Below are 11,194 nucleotides of genomic sequence, written 5' to 3' on the forward strand. Positions count from 1 at the left end.
GTAAACCGGTATAATAGTTTAGCAGACAAACCAGTTAACACACATGCAAACCAAATAGAAAATAATGCATTCACCCACATAAGCACAAACACCATAACACAAGAGATTTTGACGTGGAAACCCAAATGGGAAAAACCATGGTGAGATGGAACTCACAAGTAACTATCTACAAAATAGGAACCAGATTGGTTAAGGTCAGACCGGTTAAGGTCTTACAGTGTTCTTTACCAGAACAGATCCTATTAGGAATCTCAAACTCTGTTAGGAGATAAGTCTGATTAAAGACTACCTTGCTAGATGATTTTAGATCCACAGATGTGAACCGCCTTGTTAGAGGATTTACAAAAGGCTTTTGGGCCTACCCGGTTAAGGGTTGCAAACTTGTCGAAGATGTCAGTAATCAACAAGTGATTGATCTAGCTAATAGCAAATATTGGTTGGTTAGATCCTTGATAGCTTTTTCCTAATGCATTCCATAATTACTTTAGTCTTCTACACATTCATACTCTCTCTAACTCCTCAACCACCTTGAACCCTAGCAACAACAACAACCTAAAACCCTAGACATGATGTCCTTATAAAGGAATCTTATTTCATGTCAGTCCAATAGGATTACAATACGATTTCCTAGGTTCAATGTATCTAGACACATCTGGTAACATGACACAAAAAGCACGGCTAAAGTGTTGGCACCGTCAAACAATTGGTGGATGGTAACTCATCACAAAATGTCAGTTGGTAACTCATCACAGAGTATTACCGGTTCATACAAAATACTGGTTCAAGCAAAAAGTCGGTTGCCAGTTTGACAAAATGAAGACTGGCAAATATGTGTTCTACCACTTTGGTCCTTCATACCACTTGAGATCCTCAAGCTGCTTGGGGTCCACATACCGCTTCAGATCGGTAATCACTTTCTGGAAAACACCAATAGTCTAAGGACTATAATGCATCATACCAGTTGGAACATGTACCGGTTGAGCTTTAACTAATACATACAAAAAAATGATCTCAATGCAAGTGTGTGTCCATCAATGATAATCACGACATAATCATAAAAAATGCCAACACAAAATACCAACAATCTCCCCCTTTGACATTGACGGCAACACTTGGGAAAATTATGACATCTAAGTGGTTACAAAACAAAAATAGATGTCATAATCAAAATTACTCCCCCTAAGCATATACACTAATCCCTTTGCAAAAATTACAAGTATGTGCATGAAATTTTCAATACCACTCCCCCTTTGCCAACAATGACAAAGTAATGCAAACACTCCCTTTTTCATCAAAATTTACCAAAGTTATATGGCATAACATATAAAACAGAGTATATGTTCATGACAATAAAGAGTAAAACTTCTCAAAAAGAGATTTAAATTTTTTTAGATAATTATTCATTTCTAAAGACCATGAATCAAGAAGTGAGGCAACAATTTCACTCTTAGTCTTCATCTAGAAGGCTAATTCTTCTATTGCATCGATAGTGCTCATCTCCTGTGTTACAGTAATAGCCTCCAAGTTCAGGAAGCAATTCTGAAGAACCTGCAATTTTGGAAATAGAAGCAACTACAGCTCCTATAGATCTTGAGTCCACTTGCATATATCTGATCTAATCCTTGCAATCTGATGCTAGTGAGTGTGAACAGTCTATCCATACACTATGAATGAATCATATGGCAATTTAAAGTTGCCAATATAATTTTGTAACTTTGATTGGAGTTGACTTTTCTTTTTCATAGCATCATCACGAAATAGGTGAGATTGGTAGATTTTGCTCAAGATTAGGTTACCTTCACCCATAGCTAAACTTATATCATCCTTCTACAAAATCAGTTTTTCTCTATCTACATCCATTTGTTTTACTAAGGAAACTTTCAAATCTTTTTCATTCTTCTTCTATGTAGAAACCTGTGCAACATCTTCTAAAGACTACACTTGATCATCTACTACTGTGCAAAGAAGTTTTAACTTGTCCAGTGAGGAATCGGTACTAGGGAGGTTAGTACCGAGGATTAGATTGGAAAGAGTGTCAACAACAAATTGAATGACATCCTGTTCTTTCTTTTTCCTCAGTTCTTCCAATCTAACCTGAGCTAGTTGAATGGTCCTCAGTAGCTCACTTTCATCAACCGATTGAGTAAGATAGGCAAGAGTCAAATTGGTGGGACCGGTGGGATGAACCTGCTTAGCTTGATCTTTGGTTGCCTTAGGAGTCTATCCTCCTTCCTTTGCCTTGATCTCCTCTTTTCTTTTCTTATACTCTTCTTCTTTTTCCTAGGCTACCTTGGTGGCTTTCTCTTTCTCCTCTTCCACTCTCTTCTTCTCTTCTTCCTTCTTCCTTCTTCTTCTCTTCTTCCTTCTTCTTCTCATCTTCCTTCTTCTTCTCATCTCCTTCTTCTTCTCTTCTTCCTTCTTCTTCTCTTCTTCCTTCTTCTTCTCTTCTTCCTTCTCTTCTCTCTCTTTCTCTTGTCTCACTTTCTCTTCTTGCTCTTTCTCTTGTTTTTCTTTCTCCACTTTCTATTTTACCAGTTTCTCCACTTTTTCTTTTAGTAGTTTCTATCTTCTTCTTTTTCCTAGGCTACCTTGGTGGCTTTCTCTTTCTCCTCTTCCACTCTCTTCTTCTCTTCTTCCTTCTTCCTTCTTCTTCTCTTCTTCCTTCTTCTTCTCATCTTCCTTCTTCTTCTCATCTCCTTCTTCTTCTCTTATTCCTTCTTCTTCTCTTCTTCCTTCTCTTATCTCTCTTTCTCTTGTCTCACTTTCACTTCTTTCTCTTTCTCTTGTTTTTCTTTCTCCGCTTTCTGTTTTACCAGTTTCTCCACTTTTTCTTTTAGTAGTTTCTATTTTTTCCTATTTCTCTTTTGCCACTTTCTCATGTTTTTCTTTCTCCACTCTCTCCTCTTCAAATTTCTCCTTCTCTGGAGTGGTGTCCTCAACATCTAGTTGATCAACATCAATGGGGTCATTTTGTTTTGCTATTATTTCACCCAGACTGTCAAACATTTCATCCAATTTGGCTATGGATAGGTCAAGCTCTTGCTCATCCTGCCGATTAGCTTCAAATACTTTCTACATTTTGACAACTGCTTTAACCTAAAGATGGGTGTCTTTTTCCACTTCAGAAGTTTTGCCTCCGAGTAGCTGAAGTCTTCTATTTTGCATGAAAAAGATGCCTTTGTACCGATTAAGAATTTCAAACAATTCTGAATTAGAGGCATCAGAAAAATATTGGGCGAAAATTTCTTCCCTAATAGCTTGCTCCTTTTGAATGACAATGCACCATTTATTATCCAAATAATTATATAAAGAATTAGGAATAACAGATTTAATGTCAATCGAAGACCGATCATTATCACACAAATATTTAATGACCTCTATCTCTACTTCTTCCTTTTCACTATCGCTAAGATCATCAAAATAATCTTTTAGATCGTCGAGTACTTTCCTTTTAACATTCTTCATAAATCTTTGAAAATGTGTCATAGGCTGGTAAGAAGCAACATGTATATTTACCAGTGCAGAGGTTGCTTGTACATTACTGGTTGACTTCGTCTTCTTGCTTGATTGCCTTGTCTTCTTGATTTCTACCTCTGGTTCAGTGTCTTCTGAATCCGATGAGTTATTCCTGGTTTTTCTCTTTGTTTTGAATAACTTTGGTAGAATAGCTTCTAGTTTCTTTTTGGCTCATGACCTCTTGGTCACTTTAGGACTGGTAGCAGATGTAACCAGTGTCAATGCTGAAGGCACTACTTTCCTCTTTTTCTACTTCCGTACTTCAATAGAATTGCTCCTCTTGGAGTAAGTACTAGTCCTCTTCTTCTTTGGATCTAGTGGTGAAGCAAGTAGGGTAGAGGCATACCCTATGAGTATATCATTTACCACTTCATAGCCCATAGGCTCAACTTCATCTTCTTTGGGCTCAACCACTTGCATTATACATTGATCTATTTTGATTGTTAAATAGATATCATGTTCATATAATTTAACCAGATCACTTGATATTCTCATTCTCTGGTTCATCTTTAGTCTGAACTCATCAAAATACCTGTTTAGAGTCTCTGGAGACACAGATCCCACTACTTGCATACTCTCCTTTATTTATTTGGAAATCGGTAGGTCACTCGACCATTGAACATCACCAACTCCTAGAAAATATCCTTGAAAATAGAAAAAAAAACCGACAAGAAGTTGACCGAACTTAAACCTCAACATTTTGTCTTCTTTTGTGGACTTCAGGTTCTCCATGAGTTGTTTTTAGATGCAGGTACATAAGTCATATTCTGCATTCTCCTTGATCATCCTATAAGCAACATGCACCATAGTTGTAGGAACATAATTCATTCTGCTAGTATAGAATACTCTATACCCGATTACCATGCATGCATATTTTACCAAGTCATCTTTTATGGTGTTTACAATCATTTCCCATTGGTTACTCATAGAACAGGTGAGCTCTGTCACTTTGGTTTTGGTGATCTTGCAAAGGACGAGGACTTCACCAACATTGCAGAAACCAGTCATGGCATGGATTGTCTCTGGTGTAATATCAAGGGTTCGCTCAAGGTACATCTTGTCACCATGAAGCCTACTTAGATTAATCCTAATATGTTCTTTTGTAAATTCCTCGAGAAAATATACTGCATTGTTAAATTTCTTCTTCTCGATTACGTTGTACTAAGGTTTAATCTTCTTATCATCTCCACAGAAACAGACTCAACTAGAAGTGAATTGCTAGAGACCCTAGATCTTCCAGTTTGCAATCAATATATCTTGAGAGATCTCCTTTGACAATGACTCCAGCAGGAATTTGATATAGGGCCATATTTTTCACCTTCTTCCTAAGAAACTCAGATGATTCCTCGGGTTTGGTAGAACTAGAAATAATTTTAGATGTAGAAGCCATATCTAGATAATTTCAAATGATGAGAGTGATTCAACAAAAAAATACCTTTTTATTCTAAACTAGGGTTCGCTGATGTCAAACTCGAACACACTTCTCCAAAAGCTTGTTTTACCACTTTGACTTCCACTTTGAATGGCTGCAAAATCTTGTGCAAGATATCTTCGTGAATTCTTTTGAATGCAAGATGAATTGTTCTTGTTGCTAAAAAAAAATTATTCTTTGAAAATAGGTAAGTAAAAATGATGACGAAAGTCACTTTTAAATATGCTCCTACCTACCATAATAAATGCATCACCGTTAGGGCACAAACCCTAACTTTTCCTTTTACCACTTCACTTCTTCTGTCAGTTGATAGGTAACCAATACTGATAAAGGCACTTTGCTGATGTACTCTAGAGGTTCAAAAAATTGTTACCAATATGTTCCCCCTAAGCTCTTCGAAGCTAAGTTTTTCAGTTCAGGGGTCTCCACCATGGGTGCAGAAACTGGTACATCTTGTGGCTTCTCTTCATATTTCTTTTTCCAAGTTTTATCCATATCTGCCTGAACGATTTCAAGATCGATCTTTCCTTCTGGGTTGACTGGTATGTCTCCCGATGGATTCTTTCTTAGTCTACATGCTTTGGCAATGTGTCTTAGTTTGTTGTAATGATAGCATACCATACCAGGTATTCTCCATAGTTTGGTGTTCACATTTCCATTCTTCCTTCTGCATATTGCAGTAGTGTGATTGCTACTATGATAGATCAAATAGGTTTCTCTCCAATTGTTTTCGACTTCATAACCATTTGACTAGTGGTCATAGTTTCTGTACCGGTTTGGGTTCCGGTTCATAGGAGGTTCTGGGACAACTCCTTTAGATCTTGATGCATAACTTCCACAGTTGTTCATAACTGACCTGCACTCAAAAGCTCTATGCCCAAACTTGTTGCATGCATAACAATGACCATTAAATATATGAGTTTCAGCCACATTGTTTTTCATGTAAGGAAAATTATTGTAAGCCTTGCTCCTACATACATTGGAAGTATGTCCTTCCTTATGACAGTTGAAGCATACAGGTTTAAACTTTGTCTTACCTTTGCTCTTGTTATTATTCTTAGGTATTGGTTTCTCTTTTCGTACATTACTCTTAGCTCTAGAGGTTTCACCTTCCTCATATGCAGAGAAACCAAGTCCAGTGGCATCCTTTGGTGGCTTCACTGATTCTAGCTTTTGTTCCAATTTAGCAACACTTCGGTTGAACTTTGCAAGTATCTCCTTTGACTCAGCAAGTTACTTGGAAAGAACATCATTGGTTTTCATCAAGGTTTCATTTTGAGAGATACCAACATTGAGGTCTTCTTGTATTTCTTCTTTCTCTTCATTACCCTCTTGCAGATGAGTGGTGATGGTACCAATGTCTTGTTTCGAATTAGAGATATCATGCTCCTTGTCCTTCACTAAATATTCAGCTTTTCTTTTGTTTTCTAGCTCCTGACTCATCCTGATAGTTAGTCCTTCCAACTCCCTCCTTAGGTTAGTTTTGGATTCATTTAGTTTCTCCACTTCTTCGACTAGGTCCTCCATGTCTGCTGCATCAAAAGAGTTGTTTTCAATAAATTCCATCAATTGCTCAGCATGTTCTCTTCTCTTGGCTAAAGAGGCTTTATACTTGATCTTGAGTTCATCATAGGCTCTCTCAGACTCAGTCAGATAGTGAGTGAGTTCCCTCATGTTTTATTCCCCTATATCTTCTTCCAAGTGGTTAGACTTATAGAAAGGTTGGATTTGGTACCAATTGATGAATACTAAGAGGGGGGCATGAATTATTATGCCTAAAAACAAAACCAAACTCTTAAACAATTTTTTTTCAGACTAGTAACAAATCAGTTAAAACATAAACAAGCCAAATAGAAAATTGAGCATTCACCCACAGAAGCACAATCACCATAAAATAAGATATTTTGATGTGGAAACCCAAATGGGGAAACCCACAGTGATTAAACAACACAAGTCAACTATTTGCAGAATAGTAACCAGACCGGTTAAGGTCAGACTAGTTAAGGCCTTAAAATGTTCTTCACTAGAATAGATCCTATTAGGAATCTAGATCTATGTTAGGAGATAAATCATGTTAAATACTACCCTGTTAAAGGATTTCAGATCCACAAATGTGAACCACCTTGTTAGAGGATTTACAATAGGCTTGGTCAGGCCTACCCGGTTAAGGGGTTTCAGACTTGTCGAAGACATTAGTAATCAACAAGTGAATGATCTAGAAAGTAGCATGGAATACTTGATTAGATCCTTGATAGTTCTTTGTTAATGCATTGCAGCATTACTTCAGTCTTCTATCCTTTGCACTCACAATCTCTGTAGTGAGATACTTATTTTGCATAGGCCTAATCTTCTCTACAATACTCGCACATATCAACTACTTCAAAACCCTTGACACGATGTCCTCATATAGGAATCTTATTTCATGTCATTACAAAAATATTAGACTACAATTTCCTAGATACAGTGAATCTTGAAATATTTGGTAACATGATACAGAAATACCGCTAAAGTGTCGGTGAATGATAACTCATCACACTTTACAATTATACTGGTTTAACATAGTATACCAATTACTGGTTAACGAATAAAGACTAGAAAACTGGAACATAATGTTCTGATAAAAAAAATTAATTGTTGCTAGGGGTCCTCGTTGTGCTTGAGGTCTTCATATCGCTTGAGGTCTTCATACCGCTTGAGGTCTTCACACCACTTGAGGTCTTCATACCACTTGAGGTCTTCACTCTGCTTGAGCTCTTCATACCACTTGAGGTCTTCACACTGCTATGACCGGTAAGCTTCTTCTGCAAAACATTGATAGTCTTCTAAAAACAATGACTATACATACAATGGCATATAATACCAGTGTGAACAACACAACACACATTACCGGTGGAGAAAAAATCATACATAAAATATGTGTGTTTCCATCAATGACAATCAAAACTTAAACATTATCAAAATACCAATAGTATTCACCTTGTCAGACACATAATTCTTCTCCTTAATCACACAATTCTTCTCCTCCTTTGACAGAAATGCCAAAGTGAAAGTAAAACATGTAATTGTGCTCTCACTATGTATCAGCATCATTCTGCAACTTGATGCTCCCCCTGTGGAATACATTCACTCCTTCATCAATCCATAGAAGATTCTACAAGTAATTCAGGGACTGATGCAATCAACATCATGTTCAACTGACTTCATGAAGAGGGACAACCCCCAATTGACCTCTAATATACTCAAAAGTGGTCTTAGGTAGAGGTTTGGTAAAGATATCTAGAAGCTGCTCCTTGGTAGAAAAATGCTCCAAAATAACATATTTACTTTGAACTTTTTCCCTCAAGAATTGATATTTCAATTCAATGTGCTTAGTCATTGTGTGCAAAACAGGATTTTTAGAAATGTTTATTGCACTTGTATTATCACACAACATCTTAATAGGTTTTGAGATTTTCATCTTCAAACCTTCCAAAATGTGCCTCATCCACATATCTTGTGTGCAATTCATATAAGGTACTACATATTCAGCTTCAATAGTATATTGTGAAGTGCAACTCTGCTTTTTACTACTCCATGAGACTAGCCTTCCTCTTAGAAAGAATTCTCCATCAGTAGTACTCTTCTGATCATCAATATTTCTTGCCCAATCAACATCTGTGTATGCCTCCAAGTCAAAATATCCACCATATGGATACCATAATCCATAATCAACAGTACCTTTCAGATATCTAAAGATTCTCTTAGTTGCCATCAGATGTGCCTTCTTTGGATTCTTCTGAAATCTAGCCACAATACCAACTGCATGGGCAATATCTGGTCAACTGTGAACAACATAGTGTAGTTTTCCAATCATTGACCTGAATTCCTTTTCATCTACAAACTTAGATGCATCTTCCTTGGACAATTTACAACCTATAACCATTGGGGTTCCAACTGGTTTATAGTCACTCATACCGAAAGTCTTCAAAACCTCCTTCACATACTTGGATTGAGTAATGAAAATACCATTCTTTATCTACTGTATCTGTAAGCCTATGAAATTTTTTATTTCTCCCACTAATGACATCTCAAATTAATTCTTCATTTCATCTACAAAACAATTACTCATGTCATCATTTCCTCCAAATATAATGTCATCTACAAATACTTAACTGACCAGTATATCATCTCCTTCAGACTTGAGATAAATGTTGTCATTATTATTGGTTCTAGCAAAGCCTATCTTCATCAGATGAGTATGAAGTCATTCATCCCATGCTCTGGGTGCCTACTTTAGTCCATACAAAGCTTTATACAGTTTCCATACCATGCCTTCCTTATCTGTCAATGCATAACTATTAGGCTACTCTATATAAACCTCTTCTTCCAATATCCCATTCAAGAATGCAGACTTGAAATCCATCTGGTATACATTGAACTTCTTATGAGCTGTAAATGCAAGTAGTGTTCTGACACCTTCTAGTGTTGCTACTGGTGCAAAAGTTTCTCCATAGTCTTCTCCTTCTTCTTGCGCATAACCTTTGCATACTAATTTTGCCTTATTGTGAACTACAGAACCATCTTCATTTAACTTGTTTCTTGATACTCATTTAGTACCTATAACATTCTTATTTACCAGTTAGGGTACCAGGGTCCAAGTGTTGTTCTTCTCAATTTGTTCCAACTCCTCCATAGCTTTCACCCAATGATCATCACCAAATGCCTCTTTAGCATTTTTGGGTTCAAAGGTGGATATCATGCAAGAGTTCTCTCTTATTTTCCTTCTAGTCAGTACTCCAAGATCCTTATCTCCAATTATCTATTTAGGAGTGTGATTAAGTCTCACATACTAAGGAATAACATGATCATTCTCTTCAGGTTCGGCTTCTTGATTATCATTTTCCTCTAAATTTATTTGTTCTGGTTGAACAAATACATCGGGATTTGCTTTACCGACTTCTAATTTAATAGTTTCTGGTTCTAAAAGAAAAATGCAAGGATCTTCATCCTTCCTCTCAGAACCAGTTCCATCAAATATTTTAGGACATTCATCTACATGAACATCAACACTCTCAACAATTTTTTGGGTCCAGATGTTGAAGCATTTATAGGCCTTACTCTTGGTGGAGTAGTCAAGAAATATGCCTTCATCACTATTAGCTTCAAATTTGCTTATGTAGTCACCTCTTTTAATAAAAAATTTGCTACCAAATATTTTAAAATAGCTAACATCAAGTTATCTCCCATACTAGTACTCATATGGGGTTTTGTCCTTACCTCTTTTTACCAAAACTTGGTTCATTGTATTGACAGTTGTACTTACATCTTCTTTCCAAAAGGTTTTTGATACACCACATTGTATCAACATAGTTCTAGCAGCTTCAACCATTGACCAGTTGCTTTTCTCTGCTATACCATTTTGTTGTGGTGTCCTTGGTGCAGAATGTTGGCATTATGTTGTCATTGATGTCAACTGGTATGGGATGATCACTGGGAGTAGAGATATATGTGAAACTGCTATGGAGGAGTACAAGATGTGATATCTTAGATATCATCTTGTGTTGTAGAACACCGGTGAGGTAACGAAGATGACCTCAAGAACCACCAGCACACAAGTTAATGCCTGACTTGTGTGATGTGATTGAGAGGTGTTTGAGTGGTTGGTTGTGATGAAGAGGCAGAATGTTACCTGAATCACATCAACACCGGAAGAAGGGAATGAATAGATCACATGTATGCTATAAGGTTGCAAAACAATAGGAATCCCATTGAATGAAGATGCAATCATCATGAAAATCAATGATTGACAGTGAATATGCTCACAACAAAACACATGTTCCTATTTGAAGAGATGCTACACAAACAGGGATGTCACATGAAGAGCATTACAGGATGTAGAAGACAAGGTGTTACTCCACCAAGTAAGTGGATCTTATCTCCTATTATGCATTATGTTAATTATAGTTTGGTAAGATAAGGGTGAGGAGGTAAAGGCAAGTACTTGAAGGATCACACTGCATCTATAGGTGAATTGAGGGAATGCCTTAAGTGCATGAGATCAGGGTTATGCATTGGACTGACAGAGAAGGCATGTTGAGATGCCAGTACAGAGGAAGTCTGAAGTATTTGTCACCTTGACAAACTAGTAGAGGAATGAACATAATTGATCAGGGAGAAGGCATAACTGAGCAAATGTAGATAGAGGAAGAATAGCCTGACCAAAGAAGAAGTCCAGTGAAGGTTGATGACTAGTGTCATCATGAGTGG

The sequence above is a fragment of the Cryptomeria japonica genome, chromosome 5 (assembly GCF_030272615.1).
Source record: "Cryptomeria japonica chromosome 5, Sugi_1.0, whole genome shotgun sequence".
Taxonomy (NCBI): domain Eukaryota; kingdom Viridiplantae; phylum Streptophyta; class Pinopsida; order Cupressales; family Cupressaceae; genus Cryptomeria; species Cryptomeria japonica.